This window comes from Calypte anna, chromosome 2, assembly GCF_003957555.1.
Source record: "Calypte anna isolate BGI_N300 chromosome 2, bCalAnn1_v1.p, whole genome shotgun sequence".
Classification (NCBI taxonomy): Eukaryota; Metazoa; Chordata; class Aves; order Apodiformes; family Trochilidae; genus Calypte; species Calypte anna.
This window is the reverse complement of record NC_044245.1, coordinates 59,746,762-59,769,494: the sequence shown is the minus strand read 5'-3', so window position 1 is coordinate 59,769,494 and position 22,733 is coordinate 59,746,762. Positions and strand designations below refer to the sequence as shown.

The following is a 22,733-nucleotide window of genomic DNA, read 5'->3' as shown; positions in this document are numbered from 1 at the left end:
GCATGAGAGGTGCTATTTTTATGAGTGGCATTTACAACGTTATAAAAACGTGCAAGACATTTGAACTTGTCTGACTGCATCTGTTTTATTTTAGTATTTGATCTGTCTTCTTCATTTTTAAAAATATTACAGAATTGCAGTTCAAGGGAATTCTCATTTGTTTTCTGTCTGTAATTATTTATGCCAAATAAAAACAGCCGAGACAAAGTACAGCAGATGGATTATTTTTTCCAACATTTTTTCATAAACACTCAAGCTGAGGGAGGGGATAAATTGCTGGAGGAATGCAACAACCTCCTAATAAATCGCAATGCTTTAGACAATGCTCTTAAAGCTTCCCTTAAGTTTCCTTCACAGGTATCTGTAGAAACCAGAGTAAAGGCATATTTCTCTGCATGTGATGCTGGAGTGAATGAGAACCATCCATATTGCCTAGCATCTAACAGAAGGAAAATGAGCAGAGAACACTGCAGACCAAACAAAGCTAAACTACTCTATCAACATTTAAAGTAAGTTTAATTAAAAGAAAAATAAATTGTTTCACAGGCTTTATGAGGAACTGCATAGTTGAAGCGCGAGTTGTTTAAACAATGTATGTGTATCTAGCACTAGGGACAAGGGCAAGGCTGGCTGATTCACACAGCTACGTTAGGACCTTCTGCAGGACATGCAGAGTGACAAAAAGAGATGGTTACTTTAGTTGCCCAATATTTCTCCTTAGCAAAACACTATTTCAGACTGTAATGAAACTATGTATGCCCTTAAAGGGACAACCAATAGTGTGCCCAGGTGGCCAAGAAGGCCAATGGCATCCTGGCCTGTATCAGGAACCGCTGTGGCCAGCAGGTCCAGGGAAGGGATTCTGCCCCTGTACTCAGCCCTGGTGAGGCCACACCTTGAGTTCTGTGTCCAGTTCTGGGCCTCTCAGTTCAGGAAGGATATTGAGGTCCTGGAGCAGGTCCAAAAGAGGGCAACCAGGCTGGTGAAGGGATCCAGCACAAGTCCTGTGAGGTGAGGCTAAGGGAGCTGGGGCTGTTCAGCCTGGAGAAGAGGAGGCTCAGAGGAGACCTCATCGCTCTCTATAACTCCCTGAAAGGAGGGTGTAGCCAGGGGGGGGTTGGTCTCTTTTCCCAGATGACTTTCAACAAGACAGAAGGGCATGGTCTTAAGTTGTGCCGAGGGAGGTTTAGGTTGGACATTAGAAAGAATTTCTTTACAGAGAGGGTGATCAGACACTGGAATGGGCTGCCCAGGGAAGTAGTGGATTCTCCATCCCTGGAGATATTTAAAAAGAGACTGGATGTGGCAATCAGTGCCATGGTCTGGTAAACTGCAGCGGTGGTGGATCAAGGGTTGGACTTGATGATCTCTGAGGTCCCTTCCAACCCAGCCAATTCTCTGATTCTATGAACCTGAGAAAACACATTATCAAGCACAGAGTATTTTGACGGCGGACAAGTAGTCATTACTGTTCAATTTCTAAAAACTACTTCTATTCACCTACATAGTTACCCCTACAATATCAGTTATATACAAAACTAAGTTTGCTTCATAGAACATTACATTCCTTCATTCTATAGAACCACTTCATAAAACACCACCTCTTCAGATATGTGTAAATGAAGCACCTTTACACAGATACACACACCTTTATCAGCAATAGAACTACTACAAATTTCTTCTTTTAAAAGAAACATCCACCTGACACCACTTAAAACTACACAAAAACTCTAACTAAAGAACTCTTAACTAGATCTACAGAATACTGTAATACCACAACATGATTTACACAAGGTTTCAGCTATGAAGACAAAAGCATAAATACAGGCATCCACTACACATTTATGTACAGTGATCTCTTATGCATTTTTTTCCATTATGCAGCTATCCCATTTGAGGATTCTACTTAAAAGTATCCTGAGCTCTGCTGGGCTGCTGTCACTGGTTGATAATGGAAATACCTGGACATAAATATACAAGCCAGCACTTTAAAACTGCCTTCACAAAAGAAAGTGAACACACTTTTGTAAAAAAAGTAAAAATATTCACACTGATTGAAGCACAACAGAAGAAGAGCATCAACTGTTTAGATGAGGTATTTTATCATGGTACATCAAAAAAAGCTTTAGTAATCACAGATTCAAAAAGACTGGAAGACAACAGATGTTCTCAGCTGTAGTCAGTCATATAATTAACTTACAGCCCCAAGCAACACACTGGACATATCATCATTTTAGCATTAGCTGAGTACAGGTTTCCCAACCTGTAGCATTACAAATGCAGAGTTTTCTTCTTTCTTCATTTTTTCATACACTCTATGTTATCCCCTCCTGCTACCCCCATCCAGAGCAGACTCCTAATTTGAACCCTTTCAAAATATTTATGTAAAACCCATGAGTAATGAAGTTCTCTCCATGAAAAGAGATCAGGGACTGTATAGCAAAGAGATTACTTCAAACACCAGTAAGATAGGGAAACTCTGTGTACCACTTACAAGCAAAAAAAAAAAAAACCAACCCAAAACAACAAGTTAAAGCTGACAGGGACAGAATGAGATACCAGAAAAATTGAGCTAACAGAGACTTGCAGACCTTGAAAGCACTGTAAGATTTCATAGTCACAAAACATTACTTCTGATCAAAGGACTGGAGATGGGGTAAAAGCTGTAAAATCATGAGACAAGATGTTTTACCATGAGAGACTTAAAGAATTACACCAATGTAATTTTTCAGGTGACTGAATACAACTGAGTGAGGTATTCAAATACCTTTGTAGAGATACTGCATCACATACTTGAAGTCTCTTTACTGTCAAAAATATCAAAAAACTCAACAACTGAAAATTCAGGCTATGCCAGTGCAAATTAGAAATAAAACTTCCTTAGGGAGAGGTAATCAACCATTGGAAATACTAAATGTAACTTCCAAGGACAGCAGCAAATACATCATCCTGACATCTGCACATTAGATTTCACCTAATACAGAAGATTCACTTAGTCAAGCATGCCTCAAAGACAAGTTTATCAAATGCATGTTATTCGTCTCAGATAACTAGCTGAGAATAACTAATACATGAATCAGATTAGAATATTTTAATATTATATTAGATAAGTCAGATTGGAATATTTTCATATCCCTTATGCCCTTAAAGTCTGGGCTTTGTTTTTTTAAGTGAAAAAAACTAAACTAAAATAAAGTAAAATACAAATAACCTTTAAGCAGAGGGTTTGTTTCTTTAAAAAATAAAAATAGGAGAGGAATACTTCCTTTGGTTAATCATCAACAAGTTCTCTCACTTCTATAAGCCAAATAAGATGAGCTGATTGCCTACTGGTTCTTCCAATAGTGAAATCAGATGAGACAGGTATATGCAGAGTTGTTTTTAATTTTAAAGTATACAGAGGCAGCAACAATTAAACTCTGCTTTTGTGAGCAAGACCTCTTAGAATTTGAATTTCCATTATAAAAATTTGCTTATCACATATCTAATAGAACACTGTTCTTCAGCTGTGCATTTAAGAACCTGTTTGAGCTGCATCCCTCAGAGATTCAAGCAAAAAATGTTACACCCTTGATTTTATTACTTTTTAAAGTTTCTCTGTGTTCATTTTGCTTACTGCTCCAATACTTGAACACCAATAAACAAGCCTATTCTTGAGATTAGCCAAACTGGGCAAGAATTAACTTCATAAGATTATTTAAAACAATTCGATTAGTGTTTGACTTTTCTATCTGCCACATAATGCAGATTTTATCTGTATAGGCTAGGTTTCTACCTCTTGGTTTTCTATCAAAGACAAACAAAGTTCATATCACACATTGAGGACAATATGCAGCAGAGGAGAGATGAGGAAAAAAAAAAAAAGAGGGAACCTTAACACAACTGGCAGCAAGAGCAAACTGAACTGCCCACCCAGTACACATATTAATAACAGAGGTAAACTTGCCATCTGTTTGCTACTAAGTATTTTTTGTGGATTTGGGGACATGAAGGCGCTTATGGAAAAAAAAAAGGAGAAAAGACAAAACACTTTAATTTTTTTTTTCCTGTACAATGCTTTGATTTGAAAATGAAAAATTTCAAAATTTAAAAAAGCAAACAACAACAAAAAACCCCAAAACTTTAAGCTTAAGAATTATAAAAATAGAGCAGCCTGAAAATAAAATGTTTCATAGTGGGTTGATGTATCTTTTTTTTATTGTATTTCAATCTTTCGCTATTTAGTCAAGATAAATACATTTAAAATTCACCCAAAAATCCAGCTATTATTCACATGTCCCAAGACTGCCCTTTGAAACCAGAACTTCCCTCAGAGAACTGTGTGAGTCTTACATTAAATTCTACAGTTAACTTCGCTTTAGCATACGAGAAAGAGAAAATACACATCTGGATAAACACACACAGGTACTAATGGATCCTTCTTAAGAACAGCTGCATTCCCATTTTTTGTACTACTATACTGTCTTACTCAGCATTTTGTGTAATATTTTAGGGCCAGGCCCAAGTTTTTGTTCCATGGTTACATTGCATCTAACACATTAGTTAAAGGCCCCGATCACAGTTCCCAGATACAATACAAAGAGTAAGCAATATATTTCTAAACACATTTTTGCCCATAGTTTCATGCCAGTATGGCAGAGAAACACTAGGGGTGGAAATTATATACTTACATATAATTTCAGATATACACAGCAGAAAATGGGTTTTGGAGGGAGAAAATAATCCTTGTTTGTTCCTTGCTGAAAAGAGTCCATTTCATTTATGCAAAGGCTGCAAGCATATCCATGTACTAATGGAAAAGACATGACATCACTGAGTGACTACACCACAGGAAAGATGGTTCTTGGTTTTGTTCATGAAGTGATATAGGTTGGTGAATACAGTGGCATTCTAACACCAAACTGCATAATCAAAGTGTTAAAAGGAAAAATATATCTGGTGTTATTTTAATTTGCACCTCAAGTTACCATCTGAGAATAAGTTACCAGGTTTAAACATTGTATGCCTTATTCTCCACAGCATTCTGAGATATATTAAGTACACTTAGTGGTCTCTATCTATAATCAGAATAAACTAATTGGCAAAACTGCCTTCCTCCTTAAAAGACCCTTTTTTCCCCCCCACCTTAAACTCAAGGTACAAAAAGTAAAAATAAATTATATCATACAACTGCCAACAGAAATTAATTGAAATTAATATATTCACTATTATAAAAATAGGTGAAAAATAACTTTTTATTTAAGTCAATCCACAGTTTAAACTGGGTGCAGAAACAACTACTTGCTAGATGTGTATTTCCAATTTTAAGAACTTTTCTTACACTTACAAGGGTCAAGTGCAAGCACTGCAGGAGATTCCTGTGTGAACTTCATGTGCAATTTGATCCCTGCATGGCGTGCTATCTAAGCATTACACTGTACTATGATTTAATACTGGACATACACTTCAGCAGTCACAAATGATGGACTATTTAAAGAGATATGACTATGACTCAGGGAGGGACCATAGCCATTGACATTTTAAAAATAAATAAATTGTATACATTCTATCAATAGTCATGCTATTTAAGCCTGAGACTATGAAAATACATAAGTATCTCTCATTTTTTTCGCCCCACGTTTTCACAACACTATATATATATAAAACCAAAGCATGCTAGTTAATTGTACCAGTTGACAAAACGATGTGGAAGGTCAGGAAGCAGGTGAAAACAGCCTCATATACATAATGCGTTTCATTTCGGGCTGGGGGTTGGTTTTGCCCCTCCTTTTCTCTTCTTTTTAAAACAAACATAAGCAGTTATGCAATCCTGCCCCCTCAACCTGCTCATGTTAGACCCTGCAAAGCAATAGGGAAGCTGCTTGTTAGCAGCATCTACTGGAAGATTCAAAGCTGTCAAGGTTTAAGGCACAGTCTTTTGACATTACACTTCCCTATGGAAGAATTTCACCCCGGTACAAGATCTTTTATCAAGGACTGAATAAATACTTGCAACCGCTCTTGATTTGGGGGTGGTGTAGGGGGATATATTTGTCTTCAAACTAGCTAGATGGCGTCGCAGATTAACTCACAGCATTTTATCTCGTCCTGTTTTTCCCTTTAGAGCACCGTACTTGGCTTTATACATTCGCGTGTTAAACTGCAGCTCTTAAACACTCGCCCACAACTGATGCTGGATTTCACGGAGGATGCAATATAGGAGCGGCTGTCAAAAAGAAAGCCGCTTCAGCGAACAGCTTTTTTTAAAAAGAAAAAACAGGAAGTCGTGTTTATCCGCTGATCTCCATAAAAGGGAGATCTGCCCTACAATAACGTGAAGCAGCAGCTGCAGCACTGTGTACGCAAGGTGGATCTTTTACCCCCGCTCTTCAGAAGGCTCCCGCAGGCAGAGCCAGGCTTCCCAGCCGCCCAGAGCCAAGCAACCATCATCACCCATCCATCGGACCTGCCGCTGCCATGCCGCCAGGAGCAGGGAACCAGCGCTCTGCATTCCCCTCCCCGATGGCGGCAGGAGATGCGGCTGCCGTCGCCCATCCCGACGGAGAGGCACAGGAGAGCAGCGCTGCACCGAAACGCGCTGTGCTGCCCGTCCCCTCCCCGGGGACTCTCGCTGGGGGAGCAGGAGGGATGCAAAAGATGGAGAAGACACCAAGGGGTTAATCCTGCGGATGGAAGCTGAAGCTGCCGCTGCTGCTGCCGCCGCCGCCTCTCCAGCAGCCTCCCGTGGACACTCGTTACATAACGGCGGCTCCGGTGGGACCGGGCTAACAGTCCCACCGCGGCACCGGGGGACGCCAGCCTGGGGTAGCTCCGCCATCGCGCCCGCCTTCTCCCCCTTCCATCTTCGTAAACCGAATAGGAATCAATTACCCAGACCAATAAAAAAAAGGGGGGGGAAAGGACAAGAAACAGGGGGAAAAAAAAAATACCAAAACCAAACCACCCCAAAAAAAGAGGGGCTTCTCTCGCCCTTCCCGCAAGGGGTTGTCACTCACCGCCGGCTCTTCAGGGCTCGCAGGTCCCTCCGGCGCAACCTGACGCTCGCCCTGGCTCCGGCTGTACCAGGAGCCACTCTCTAGCCGCTCTCTCAAGGTGGCTCCCGCAGGCACCGCCCTCGCTGCCCGGACATTGGCGAGCGCCCGGCGACGCCTGCCTGCCCCTCCGCCGCTCGGCTCGATAGGCCGGGCGGGCTGTCAGCCTGGGGGCCGCTCCCGCCCCCCGCGGAGCTGGAGCTGATGAATTGTCACAGGGGCAGCTACTGCTTCTGCTGCCTTAAATGGCTGCTTGAGGCGCCTCTGCCCGCGCCGTTCTGCTGGGTGCTGGGCGGCAGGTGGGCAGGGGTAAGAGTAGGGAGAAGTAGAGTGAAGGCGGTGGGTGCCTCACTGCTCCCCTCGCCAGGAGCTCAAGGCTTGAAGTCGAATCATAGAATTGGCTGGGTTGGAAGGGACGTCAAAGATATCGAGTCCAACCCTTGAACCACCGTTGCGGTTGCTAGACCATGGCACTGAGTGCCACATCCAGTCTCTTTTTAAATATCTCCAGGGATGGAGAATCCACTACTTCCCTGGGCAGCCCATTCCAATGCCTGATCACCCTCTCCGTAAAGAAATTCTTTCTAATATCCAGCCTAAACTTCCCCTGGCACAACTTAAGACCGTGCCCTCTTGTCTTGCTGAGAGTTGCCTGGGAAAAGAGACCAACCCCCCCCTGGCTACACTCTCCTTTCAGAGAGTTGTAGAGAGCAATGAGGTCTCCCCTGAGCCGCCTCTTCTTCAGGCTGAACACCCTCAGCTCCCTCAGCCTCTCCTCGTAGGGCAGGTCCGGAACCCCCCGGCCGCACTGGAGCGTTCCACTCCCTCTTCCCGAGCAGAGGCCAGGGGGCTCCACAGTTCTCTTGATCCTGCCGGTTTCTGGCAGGTTTGGGTCTGGATGAAAGCTCGATTGTGATTTAAGCAATGGTTGTTGACATGATGTAAATAAAAGTCATGTAAAAGACTAGGCTGTGTGTAGTGAAATGAGGCAACCAGGTGACACTAATTACCAGGCAGTGGGCATGAGCTTGTGTTAAACCCATCTGTGCCTGATTAGGGTGGGCCCCACTGTGCATGAGCAGGATTAGGGGGCCAGTAAACTTAACACATACTCATGCCCACTACCTGGCAATTAGTGGCACTTGGTTGCCTCATTTCACTACAGCTGTGCGGTGCAGTAGGGGGTTTCCCTAAAACCTGCAGTCCCTCAGCTTGCCACTAGTCTAGGAGTAAGCACAGAGGAGAGGTGCAGCCACTAACCTGATTTGGAGCAATTGCATACAGAATCTTGGAGCACAGAGACACTTGCTAGTAGAAATCTAATCAGCTGTTGTGCAAACTCATTCACGAATTTCAAACAAGACTCCAATGACCCAGAAGAGCTTGGTAGACCATAATTCGATCTAGCTGCTGTACTGGAATGAGTGAAAAATCTGCTGGCAGAAGTGAATGAGAAAACAAAAAATATCCAGTTAATTTGCAGAGGAGACTCTGTTTTTCAAAAGCAGGAAAAGCACACAGTACAGTTTATAAGCTCTGATTTCTGTATTTAAAGGCAAATATTGAAATGATCCAGTGTCACAATTGAATTCTGGGACAGCAATTAGACTCATTACAGATGGTCTGTATTTTTTCCCCTCTCCAACAGAGAAAAGAGAGAGAATAAGGGAGAGATACCTGAGGGTTGGAAACTAAACTACACAGATTTAATGAAACAGTAAGGTTATAAATAAAAAATATTTTAAAATATAAACAAAAATGATAGTACATCCCTCCCTCCTTTTCCTCAATAATGTTAAAGTTCCAGTCTGGGTTTTGGGAATCAGCTGCAGATGGGAGCTGGACACAGGGCACATGGATTCAGAAGGGCAAGGACTGGGATCAAAGGCAGATGAATGGGTAGAATCCTCCCAGGATTCTGGCAATGGATAAAGAAGCAATTGTCTCTCATGATCTCTCAAATTTATACTGAGTATGATGCATATGGGATGGAATACTCCATTTGGTCAGTTTTGGTCCCCTGTGTGCTCCTCTCCTCCCTAAAAGATGGTTGCAAATGTGACCCCTTTGCTCCCTTTCTCTTTCCAGATCATAATAAGTTTGTCAGGACTGAGCAGTGACCCTGGTTCTGCATACCATTCTCTAGTCATAACTATAAAATCAAGCAATATCATCACTAGAAGCAGACACTGACTGAGAAACATGCCATTCATTTTTCCAAGTGCAGCTACTTTGAAGAGTCTTAGCTGAACATAGAATCATGAGACAGAAAATTAGTTCTATCCCGGTCCAAAACAAGACACCCAGAATGTCATAAATGCTTAAATGCTCCTCAATGCTAGGGGTGAGTTTGGCTGCATTACAGATGAAGGGATTTTTTTAGACTATGGCGAAGGCACTTGTTATGTCTCATGAGACCACAAACCAAAATCATATTGTATTTTTTTTCCAAGTTTTCTCCTTCACCATGGAGAAGAAATATGCGTTATGTAGTTTGGCTGGCTCCTCTGGCACAACTTGAGACCTTGCCCTCTTGTCTTGCTGAGAGTTGCCTGGGAAAAGAGACCAACCCCCACCTGACTACACCCTCCTTTCAGGGAGTTGTAGAGAGTGATGAGGTCTCCTCTGAGCCTCCTCTTCTCCAGGCTGAACAGCCCCAGCTCCCTCAGCCTCTCCTCATAGGATCTGTGCTCGAGTCCCTTCACCAGCCTTGTTGCCCTCCTTTGGACCTGCTCCAGGACCTCAATCTCCTTCCTGAACTGAGGGGCCCAGAACTGGACACAGGACTCAAGGTGTGGCCTCACCACGGCTGAGTACAGGGGCAGAATCCCTTCCCTGGACTTGCTGGCCACGCTGTTCCTGATACAGGCCAGGATGCCATTGGCCTTCTTGGCCACCTGGGCACACTGCTGGCTCATGTTCAGCTTCCTGTCAATCCATCGTTCTCCCCAAGTCCTTCTTTCCAAATCCCTTCATCCCCCAGCTTGTATTGATAATTGCAGGGGTTGCAACAAGCCAGCTGCAGGACTTTGCACTTGTCATTGTTAAATCTCATGAGGTCCACATGAACCCATTTCTGGAGCTTTTCCAGGTCCTTCTGGATGACCTCTCATCTCTCAGGTTTGTCAACCACACCACTCAGCTAGGTGTCATCTGCAGATTTGCTGAGGGTGCACCCAGTCTCACTGTCTATGTTGCTAGTTATAGGACTGATTCCAATACAGACCTCTAAGGGACACCACTCATCACTGATCTCCATCAGCATTCCAGGAAGTTCCCCAGCGCATTGATAAAAACTGTCTCCTCCAGATGGTAGAGGAACCAACCAAAAAGGTGCTTTCCTCAGCCTTGTTTTTGCTAACAGAGATGGGCTGGTGAGTGATGTAAAACTCAATGGGAGGCTAGGCTGCAGTGACAATAACACTGTAGAAGACAAGATCCTTAGGGCTGCAAGAAAACTGCACTTGATTTTAAAAGGGCAAACTTTGGTCTCTTCAAGGATCTGCTTGGTAGGGTAGAATGGGACAAAAATATGGATGGGAAGGGAGCCCAGGAAATCTGGTCCATATTCAAGGATCACCTCCTCCATGCCCAGGACCAATGTGTCCCAATGAAGAGAAAGGTAGGCAAGAGTGTCCGGAGGCCTAAGTGGATGAAGAAGAAACTCCTGGACACACTTTTATGTAAAAACAAAATTTACAGAGGGTGGAAGCAAGGACAGATACCCTGGGAGAAGTACAGAGAAATAGTCAGAGAAGCAAGAGATCAGGTTAGGAAAGCAAAAGCACAGAAAGAATTCGATCTGGCAAGGGGGGTTAAGGGCAACAGGAAAAAAATCTCTAGTTATGTCATGGATAAGAGGAAGACTAGGGAAAATGTGGGCCCACTCCAGAAGGAAACAGGAGAGCTGGTGACCCAAGATGTAGAGAAGGCCGAGGTACTCAGTGACAACTTTGCCTCTGTATTCACTGGCAAGGACCCTGGTCACAGCCTCCATGTTACAGAAGCCAAAGGCAAGGACTGGGAAAAGGAGAATCCCTCCACTGTAGATGAAGAGCAGGTTCAAGACCACCTAAAGAACCCGAAGGTGAACAAGTCCATGGAACCTGATGGAATTCACCCACAGCTCCTGAAAGAATGGGTGGATGAAGCTGAAAAACCACTGTCCCTCATCCTTGAAAAGTCATGACAGTCTGGTGAAGTTCCTGGTGACTGGAAAAGGGAAACAACCCCCATTTTCAAAAATGGAAAAAAGAAGACCCAGAAAACTACAGGCCAGTCAGTCTCAGCTCTGTGCCCGGCAAGATCATGGAGCAGATCCTCCTGAAGGCTCTGCTAAGGCACAACAATAACAAAGGGGTGATTGGTGACAGCCAACATGGCTTCACTAAGGACAAGTCCTGCCTGACTGATTTGGTAGTTGAAGTCCCCCAGGAGGATGACAGCTTGTGAGCATGATGCCACCTGTAGCTGGAGAAAGAAGGCTTCATCAATAGTTTCCCCTTGATGAGGTCACTTGTAGAAAACACCAGTCTCAAGGTTCCCTATGTTGCCTCCATCTCTAATTTTTACCCATAAACTTTCAACGTGCTCATGGCTATTCTTCAGAGACAGCTCTTCACATTCTATCCATTTCTTGATGTAGAGGGTAACATGTCAACTCCTCCTTACTCAACTCTCCTTTTTGAACAGCCTGTACCATTTGATAGCCACACTCCACTCTTGGAACTTATCCCACCACATTTCAGTAACAGCAACTAGGCCATAACTTTCTAGCAGCATGGTGGCTTCCAGCTCCTCCTGTTGTTGCCCGTGCTGCGTGCATTGGTGTAGAGGCATTTCAACTAGGCTGTCAGCTGTGTCTATTCTTAGAGTAACATGTGGAGGGCTGCCTCAGTAATTTGAGAGACCTGAGAGCTAGCGAAAAGCAGGGTCCCATGCTGCAAAGCAAGGCCAACCAAAGATAGCAGCGAGGCAAGGCCTGCTGCCAGGAAAATAAAGATGAGGCAAGGCTCATCACCAGAAAAGACAGTAAGAAATTTGGAGGACACCTTCTCTGAACAAAGGGATTAAGTATTCTAGTAGCTTTTGGCTTTACCCAAGATGCTCCATTGTGGGAAAGTGCTATAGGCAACGTCTGTATCTAGCAAAACCATGGTCTTTATTTTTTGTATCTTGCTTTTAAAACAATCCACCTTATCGTGATGCCATGTTTACTCTGCACTATAAAAAAACACTGACTTATTAATAAAATCAGACACAATACCACTGAGTGCCCAGCCTCGAACTTTTTTCTCCTCTCTGATTTTTTTTCAGTGCTTGCAGGAGGAACAATCCCTTAATTCCTTAAAGGTATTTCATGTTTCCCTGTTGGTTCCAATTATCCCAGGGGCCCCTGGCTTATCTCCCTAAGACTTCAAATGTGTAAAAAGCATGTCTTGAAGCAACAGGCTGAGAGGCCTCACTAGCATCTCATCCCTCAAACCTTTGACATGTCATCTCATGACTTGTCATAAACAAGCCTGATATTATTCTTTCTAGTTTAAAGTTCTGTCAGTAAGTTCTGCTAGCTCTGTCAATAAGTTCTGAGCAACAATCCCCTTCATCCTTTGAGAAAGATGAATCCCATCCAATGCTAGTAATCTTGGTGCCATGTAGACCATCCCTTTATAGAACAAAAAAACTCGAAAATTCTGGCAGTGACATCAGCCACAAAGCCAGGTAATAACAGTCTGTGTATGTCTCTTTCTTCCAATATCACTGCCTTCAACTGTAAGCGTGGAGGAAAAAATTACCTGTACATTTCCTAACCAACAGTGCCTAAGTCTTGAAGTCTCTTCTGACTGCTGTTGGACTACATGTTGCAGTTTCATCCCCACCCACATGGAAGATTAAAAACGGGTAATAGTCAGAGGGCTGTACCAGGCTAGGGACTTTCCAGGCTGCATAGAGGCATCAGATCTCCCTAAGAGGAGGGTCCCATTGGACCCTCTGTTCCCCATAGAAGGGAGTTGCCTGCAATTGTAACCTGTCTTTACTTCCTTGCGGTTGGTGGCCATGGTCCAAGGAGAAGGCCTTTCTGACAGTGGCAGTACCTCTTGTGTAAATAAAGCATCATCCACATCATCAGATGACTGACCTTCCAAATACAGGGCCTTTTGTATAGAGGAACCTGGGAAAGTGCAGCAGGCAAGGAGGGAGTTTGCCTGATGCCCCCAGTGTAGAGTTACCTCCATTCACTCCTTTTCCTTAAGTTACCAAGGGGAAGGATACAGGATCCCCTTGATTGTGTGTGGGGTTTTTTGTTTGGGTTTGTTTTGGTTTTGTTTTTTTCTTTTTTTCTGGTGGCTGTTCCTGTTTCCATTTCCAGGAGGGAATAATATGGTTGCAAACTTAGAATTTGTCAGATCCTGTAATCTGATAGAGGCACAGCTGCTGCAGCTACATGTCTCCATCTTCAGTTAGTATTGAGACTAAACATATGCCCAGCAGGTACACACGTACAAAGATATTTCTGCAACACATACATACATATATATACATGTGGGCAGCTACAGAAATCAGTACAGACAGAAACATTCAGCACTCACGCAAACAAACCCAGCACCAATGGCCTCATCTTGTTGCCCTGTGGCTGATCAGAGTGAAGGCTCATATGTAGAAAATGCATGCATACATACCTACATACATATAATGTGGTTTATATGTAAGCTCAGCTCCCTTAGCTGAGCTTAGTTATTCAGTCTGTCCCTAGTTATTCTGGGTCCCCAATCTCCCATGATGCTGTACCCTAGACATCAGAGTATCCAGGGCCTGCAGCTCCACTCCAATTGCTGGCACAGACGTCCTGACTCATGAACACAGGCATATGGATCTCTCAGAAGTTAGGCTTAGACATGCATTTCATCCTAGTAACTACCCTTGGAACCTGGGCCTCCCCTGACACCTGGGCATGCCAGTCCCCAAGCCCCATGGTTCTACTCCAGCTGCTGGTACAGATCTTTTTGTATCACTCCAGTAACTGCACACACACTACCCAATAGCTTAGGCATGCAGTCAGTCCTGGGTCCTCATCCCCAGCTGTCTCCCACACAGAAATGTACATACCTGCAGCCTCTCAGATGACCTTCAGATCTTGCAGCCTCTCCATCAGTTGGCATAGACCTCCTTGTGCCTCTGGAAGCCAGCTTCCCCAGTTGCCTCACTCCCAGACACACACCTTGTTTCCAACCTCTCATGAAATTTGTTACACATGGAATTTAAGGTGGCAGGACAACTGTTGAGCAAGTGAAAGGCATGGCCAGACAAGCATACTGACCAGCAACCTGTTTATGTGAGTGACCCCTTTTGTCCTCTTAGGTATGTATTTACCCACACTTGTTCCTCTCCAACCCACCATTATTCTTTCCTTTCTCTGCCTTTGGTTTGTCCCCTAAACATGCCATAAGAAGTCTTGCACAATCCACAGATGCCCTGAGTGTCAGGGGAGGTGCAGGACATAAGGAACCATTTATTTACTGAGAGGGCTGTCAAACCCTGGAACAGAGAGGTCCACTAGGGAGGCCACTGATGCCTGATAGTAAGAGGTATTTGGACAATGCCCTTAATAGCATGGTTTATACTTCTGGTCAGCCCTATAGTCCTCAGGCAGTTGGACTTGATGATTATCAGACAGTTGGACTGTAGATCCTTCCCACTTTTTGTGTTTTAGGCGCACCTGGCAACAAAGGATTTCATGTCTGCTCACTCATTCCTCCCTGCATTGCGGGATGGGGAAAACAAAATCCAACTAAAATGGGTCAAGACAAGGACAGAGAGAGTTTTTCACTCACAGGCAAAACAGAATTGACTTAGGAAAAAAAAATCAATTTCATTTAACGCCAGTCAAATCAGAAGGACAAAGAAAACAAAACTACATCTTAAATACCTTAGCCCCTTCTCCTTCCTGGGCCCAAATTACTTCATTCATGATTTCTCTACCTCTCTACCTCCCTCCACACCATGGCACAGGGGGACAGGGAGTGAGGTTTACAGTCAATTTGTTTTCTGCTGCTGCTTCCTCCTCAAGAAGGAGGACTCCCCACACTCTTCTCTTGCTCCAGCATGGGGTGCCTCCCACAGGACAGAGTCCTTCACAAATCTTTCTGACAAAAGTCCCTTCCAGAAGGTGCAGTTCTTCAAAACCAGACTGCTCCAGAGTGGGCTTCCTACAGAGTCAGGGCCCGCTCAGGCACAGCCAGCTCCCCTGGCATGGAATTCTGCATGGCCTCAGGTCCACATCTGCTGCACTGTGATTGAGCCTTTACAGACTCCAGGGCATGGCTGCCCTCTCTCAACAGGCTGCTCAGGCACCTTCTTCCCCTCCTTCCTTACAGAGCTTAGTTTCACTGATCTCACTTCCCTCTCCCCTCTGAGCTGCTGGTCTTACAGTAATTTTTTTTTCCCCTTTCTATGTTAATTGCAGCAGCACATTCACTGACACTGATGGGCTTAGCCTGGGCCAGAGGCAGGCCTCCATTTTGGAGCTGGGGGAGGCTGAGGGGAGACCTCATCACTCTCTACAACTCCCTAAAAGGAGGGTGTAGCACGGGGGGGTTGGTCTCTTCTCCCAGGCAGCTCTCAGCAAGTCAAAAGGGCATGGACTTAAGCTCTGCCAGGGAGGCTTAGGTTGGATATTAGGAAGAAATTCTTTACAGAGAGGGTGATCAGACATTGGAATGGGCTGCCCAGGGAGGTGGTGGATTCTCCATCCCTGGAGGTTTCTAAGAAGAGACTGGATGTGGCACTCAGTGCCATGGTCTGGTAACCACAGTGGCCGTGGATCAAGGGTTGGACTTGATGATCTCAGAGGTCCTTTCCAACCCGTGATTCCTGCCATATTTTAAAACGAGAGATTGGACAATTTGTCTTTGTCTCAATCTATTTTAATTTTTAACTCAAGAATGCTATGTGTGCCTCAGACATTTATTCAGAAAATAAGATAATGTGTGTGCTAACATACACCTATGTTGTGGATTTCTGCAGCACACAATACACGTAGTTTACATGATAAAATTATGCTGTTAGAATGAATTTCCTAGAGATCCCAAAAGCCTTCTCTCATCCCTGCACAAAGAATTATTATTTTTCTCAGAAAATAATCTATTTAGTTTTACAATTATAAAAGTGTAGTCCTCTGCCACAGAATAGAGCCTCACAGCAGATTCACAGAACAGAGCGCAGCAAATCCTGATGGTAGATCAACTCTTGGTTATCTTAATCTCCTCTGGAAGTATATTCCCTCACAGGAAAAAAAAGCCCTTGGCTATGAGTCAAATCTCACAATCTTATCCTCAGATTAGCTGCATTTCCCCAGGAGGTTAGTACAGCTGTGTTTGTAGGCTGTAGCTGTGGCTGAAGGATATCATCTTTTCTCCTAAGCACAGGCCGCTGTGTAAATTCACATGCAACATGACTTGATGCTTTTTCTGTGCAATCTAGCATTTGAAATCCTCTCTTGCTCATCTAAATAAGCATTTTGAAATATGATGGATCAAATGTCATTCTCTCTGACACGCTCTAGTTAGACATTACCAAGTCACTGCAGCAGGAGTATATGTGTTTCCTTAGGATCTAGGAACAGAGCAGAGTGCAGGCACTGGTCATACCTGGAGCTGCACAGGGACAGAGTTCCTATAAGCTGCAGTTTGGAGAAGTACACAGATAAATTGAAAATAAAATTGTACATATTTTCCCACTTCATTCACTCTGTCAGCCAACATGCCAATTCTTCTTTTCAAGCCAAAATCTGCTGGAAGGGATGCATATCTGCTTCCTGCATTTGACCCAGCTTCTTTTCAAGTTGCTACACTTACTGTCTGTTATTTCTCTAATATTTATCATTATATGAATTCTATTCAAAGGTTTTGTTATTTTAAATATTTTTGTATTTCTCCTCCTTCCGTCCCTAGTTCTCTAGAAGACAGATAATGATTTCCTGCTTAGGCAGCTCCTTTGCTAATGCATTTAAGCCAGTTCTACCAGAGTTAGAAAACTATATGGCCAACATTAGTTCTCAGACCGGAGAGATGAGATGCACTGACAAAATGACAGATTGCATAAACATTGGCTGTTCAGTGAATCAACAGTTACATTGTATCCTAAGACAGAAGAATTAAAGAGTAAGTAAGTAAGTAGATTTTTCATGTTGTCAGGCCTGGGTAGGAAGATGAATCACCAAGATCACATTATAATTATGAAAAGTCACTTTAGTTTGCCTGTAATTTTCAAACATGATAAATATTAATCAGAATATCTGTGTTGATTTCAGAGTATTAATGTAGTTGAAATGTCAATCAAAATGATGGAATAATTTTTAAATGCCAGACAGCCACTCCATTTAGAATAATACGTGCTTTTTTGTTGTTTTTCCGCTTCTTGGAATAGTTAAAATCAACTAAAAATCAATCAAGCCTACTGCAGTCTTTCATCTGGTGAAAATAAAATACAATATTCCAAGTTACACAAGTAGTCATAAATATACTGTCATTTGTGTATGTATGTGCAACATACATATTGGCAATATGTTATACATACTATGTTACACATAGTTAATTTATGTACAGCTATGTGTATAGCCTCAGTAATTTACAGGAGGGCAAAACTGTCAGACCCTCACTAGCAGTATGAATACATTTTTTATATATTAAATTGCAAAAATTAGATAAATGCATAAACAAGCTGGAAGAATTTCATTTAGGTCAAGGCCTATTTGACACGCATAAAGGCTTATTCTCATTCCCAGGCAGTTTGACTTAGGACATTCTGTGTTTTGCAATGCACTTTGTAATGAGATATCCTGAAACTTTCTATAGAAACTAATCCAATTATGTTTATGGAATCAGTGCTGCTCATTAATATTTCAGAAATATAAATTAATTAAAAACCCATGCAAATATAGAAGCCAGAGTTCAGGAGATGTAGATGTCTATTAGTGAAATAACTTTATCACACTAACAATACCAATGGGCCTGTAAATTCCTAACCATGACAGAATTCCTTATTTATTTTTATTTGACTAAGCTCATATTAAAAAACATTATTAATGAAAAGTTGAACTTTTAAAGTACATAGAGCTTCACAAGCCATAAAGTTAAAAACAATGTGTCATCTTGCTCTCCTCAGCTGAACACAGACCCGTTTTGGGACTACCTTATTACATGCTTTTTCTTTCAGATGGAATGCTGTTCTAACCCTTATTACACTCTCTTCCTCAAGCTTCTATGAAAAAGTGAAAAGGAACGAAGGAAGACAAGGCAGAACATCTGTGGAAAAGGATGAATTTCTGCAGCAGATAAAATAACGTGGATCGACATTTAAGAAACCTGGATTCCAGTAGTGTGGGAGGTGGCAAAGTTAATGTGGGTGATTAGAAAGGAATGTGTTAATGAAGCTACCTTGTGTACTAGACCGAACGGTGGAAAATTACTGTAAAACACCGGAAAACCACCAGAGACCTTGCTTGGAGGAACCTGGGAGGGTCTTGCGGGTGGACTCTGGGGAAAGCAAGAGCATATATATATTTATATATGGACCCTCAGATTAATCAAGTTGTCTCATCAAGGGAAACTCGTGAGTCTGTCAATAGTACGCCACAAATGACGCCCGCGTCGGCACTAGATTAAAAGGGGATGGCAGCCCCTCCGGTGGCGTAGCTTGGTTGAACTAAAGAGGGAAGAAAAAACAATCAGTGGGCACCAGGAGTTACCTTTCTGCCGGAGAGAATGTCAGCAGCCAAGAACTAGAGATGGGGAATTCTCTTGCAGTGGAACAGAAAGATGTTTTGGTTGTGCTTAGACATATTGGAAGAACAAAGTCGGGACTTAAACAGTACAGTCCTGAAGCTATTGCTTTTACGGGCCAAGGTTACAGGAGCCCTCTTTAAATTTGCAGAATGCATATGATTCTGAAATATAGGACAGAATCGGGTCCGACTGTGGGATTGTGGCAACGCGCTAAGATAAAAGCGCTATTGCATTGCTGGGACCGTGGAGAAACCTTTCTGCAGCCTTAAAAAGTTTCGGGGGATCCAAGCCTTCCAACAGTGGCTGCTCCGTACTGTTGGAAACAGTCAACTTGCCAGAGCCCGACGAGACCGCGGTTTCGAGATGTGACACCGATTTCACCGACGGGATTCAGGTGTGGGTTCGGTCTGTCCTCATCGTCCGCGCGGTGGCGTCAGCCCCACCGGAGACTCCCTTGAAGCTTTTTCATTTAGATCCGGGAGGGATAGGTCCCAAGCGGGATCCGAATATTTTATTCCCGTCCCGGCGTTTGGCCACGGACCGGCCCGAGAGGCAGGAGAGCCTCCGGGATCCGCCGGCGCTCTCAGGCTTCCAGGCACCGAGCGGAGCGATCCCGCCGGGAAGCGGCGGAGCGGGGATGCGACGGCACCGCCAGAGCCACGGAGAATAAAAGCGGCGGCGGCCGAAGCGGAGCGGAGCGAGCAGAGGCGAGAAGTCGCCGTTGTCCCAAGGCCTAGAAAATGTTTAGATCGCTTGAAAGAGGGGCTTGAGAAACAAATAGATAATTCAGAGATTCGCGATCTGCTCTTTAAGCAGCTTGCAGTCGAAAATGCTAATGCTGATTGTCAGAAAATATTGAGACCTTTACAAGTCCGGAATCCTACTATAAGTGAAATGATGAAACCCTGCCAGAATGTCGGGTCTGATTTACATACCACAACTATGACTGTTGAGGCTTTCTCGGCTTTAAATATTCAACGGTGTCCCTGTTATGCCTGTAGGAAACTAGGTTATTTTAAACGAGAATGTCCGTCTTTGCAAATGAATAAAATGCAAAAGAAGCCTGAAATATGCCCCCGCTGCAGAAAAGGAAGGCATTTTCCTAAGACTTTCCGCTCAAGGCTTGATGAATATGGTCCTGGACTGGCTGATTCTGATTTTCGCGGTGGTAATGCTCTGGACCTCTAGCCCTCCTTGTGTTGTAGCGGCATGTGAAAAGACCGCCCAGCTAATATGCTTCAAGGCTTGCCCGCCGAGAACGACCTTTAAACGGAGGGGAGACGCCAGTTCTGGTTCCACTGGACTGCCTCAGGTGTACTGGTCGCAACAATCACAGCACCAGAGGCCGCTGTTGGGAGCGCTGCAACCCGGCTTGCCCACCCTGGCAGCGGCACCGCGGGACTGGGCACTGGTATCGTTGGACAGCCCAGCCTCAAGGCATGCGGAACAGCCCTGCCATCTGTCAACAGCTTGTTGCCCATACGAGATCAGGTGCCGAGTGCTCTCATTTATCATTATATGGATGATATCTTGGTAGCAGCAAAAGAACAAGAGCAAGTAGGTGATGTTCTTGCAGAGGTTATAGTGTCAAAGTGCAAGCAGCAGAGCTTTGTGTAGCACCTGAAAAAATCTGAAATATGGCCCCGTGACAATATTTTGGTTGGAGGATACAAAATTAAATCATCACTGCACAGAAAAGATAACTTAAAGCAAATGTGCAAACTGTCAATGACCTTCAGAGACTGCTGGGAGCGATCAACTGGATCAGACCTCTTTCAGGGATCAGCACAGAAGATATGCATCCTCTGTTTTCCTTGTCAAAAGGCAATCCAGATTTAGCATCGCCCTGATCTTTGATCCACAAAGCATGACAGGCTCAAAGCAATATCTGCAGCAGTTTCTATTCGACAAGCCCATCATGTTATTGAAGGAAGACCTGTTTTGTTTTTTGGTTTTTTATCATCATTTCAGCCTTTTGGGTTGTTGGGACACTAGGTTTAGCAGGTATTGTTATTAGGTTGGAAGGAGCTGCAGTATTTCACTGGTCCTTATTTTATGGTTCATATTCTAATCTTCATGTCCCTGTGGCAGAAGGCAATTATATTGCTGGCCTTCTAGCAGCTATGGTTCAGGTCTAAAATATTTTCATGTTTCCTTAACACTTATTTATGGGAAGAGCCATTTCCTTTAATAACTTGAGGGTGAGGGAATGCTTGTGTTTCCACAGATTCTGGACCTCTCTGGATCCCAGTGAGATACATAAGGCCAGCCTCAAAGGAAAAGGACTATCATTCCCTCTGACTGTCCATGCAGCTGTTGGTTTTTTTGCTTCTTGCTTATGGACTTGGTTCTGATGGCTTGTGTTGTGTGAAACTAGAAATTTGAAGTTGAAAAATGATGGAAACTTTTTTGCAAATTTTTTAAAGGGAATTTTTATGTTGGGAGGTTTCGTTCTTTGATATTTGTTTACCTTTAGTTTGTATTAACTTGTGCAATTAATAAGTTTGCTAAAACAAGAAAGGGGCAGATGTGGGAGGTGGCAAAGATAATGTGGGTGATAAGAGAGGAATGTGCTAATGAAGTTACCTTGTTTAGTAGAAGGAATGGTGGAAAACTACTGGTAAACAGCATAAAGACATGGAAACCTTGGTGGGAGGAACTTGGGAGGGTCTTGCAGGAGGGTCCTGGGGAGTATAGAGTATATATATATGTGGACCCTCAGATTAATAAAATTGTCTCAGCAAGGGAAAGCTGTGAGTATGTGAATAGTACACCACACAATTGTGCCATTTCTAAGGGACATTATGGAATTTTTTTGTGTGTTACTTGTTCTTGTCCTGTGTCCTGTTCATGCGTATGTTCCGTTCTTATAATGGGACATAGGCTTTTAGGTTTTATATTCTTTTTTTCCTCTGCTGAACCATCAGAATAATAATGGTGGGATGGAGATCGAATAGAGGGCCTCTCCACCACTACAGAGACTTGGTGGAGCTTTTTCTCCAATTCAGTGATTTTCTTAGCACCAGGTTCTATGAAAGTGCTGACCAAATTGGCTAATTTCATCACTCCCCCCTCTAGCGATTTAGGGCCGTGTGTCACTGAGCATCTGCTGCTTCTGGCTGCATTTCAGTTTTCAAAATAGAGAGGTGATGTTACCCTCTTTTGGAAGCAAAACACACTGTTTTCTTATATGGTCTTTCAGAGAATGCCTGTTCTCCCTCATCAGTCGTGTACTCAGATGTAGATGGGGGATGTCCTAGCAGTGGGTAGGGGTAAGAGAAGACCTCAAAGTCTTGTTCACCAGACTTGACAAATTTTATAAAATCTCCATATTCCTCTGATGTGCTGCTTCCCCTGTTCTCTGATTGTTTCAATTCCTCTTTCTCCTGCCAAATTATAGTGGCAAGGAGAAAAAAGGCATGAGCATTAAAATAATTTACGCTGAGTTTTTGAAGTTGTTTTTTAGTCTCTTTATCTAGAATGGCAGAATTGTCTGAAGATTTTAAAGATTCAGCATTGGTTTCAAACTCTCCCCTTCTATATAGTTTGTAAAGCATACTATAAATGCTTTTGTTTGGAATATATCTATGCTTTTTGAGGTGTTCCCAGAAGGGGTGTACAAATGGACTCTCTTGAGTTTCTTCCTCCTTGTAAGGGGGAAGAATCTGTTACTGAACCCCACAGTTGCTATCACAAATGGCTTCAGTGTTCATTTTTTAATCTGAATTTAAATCTGTAAATTTTTTTTAAGAGTTAATTTTACAATTTGAGTGTGAAGTTATGAGCAGGCTCCAATATTTTCTTCCTTATCCTGCCGACTACACCTATTAAGATGACACGGTCTGTAACCATTATTATTTTCTCTTGTGGTCAGGAGGAAATATTAGCCACAGTGCATACTCATCCCATAAATTGCAAA

At 43.3% G+C, this 22,733-nt stretch overlaps 1 protein-coding gene across 1 annotated transcript in view; it reads right to left on the bottom strand.

The window, feature by feature from the left end:
• Positions 1-7,111, bottom strand: part of TPPP (tubulin polymerization promoting protein) — a 50,174-nt gene extending 43,063 nt beyond the window's left edge. The window contains exon 1 of the mRNA XM_030446269.1: positions 6,996-7,111. The gene's annotated coding sequence lies outside the window, so the exon portion shown is untranslated. The remainder of the gene's footprint in view (positions 1-6,995) is intronic.
• Positions 7,112-22,733: the final 15,622 nt, after the last annotated feature.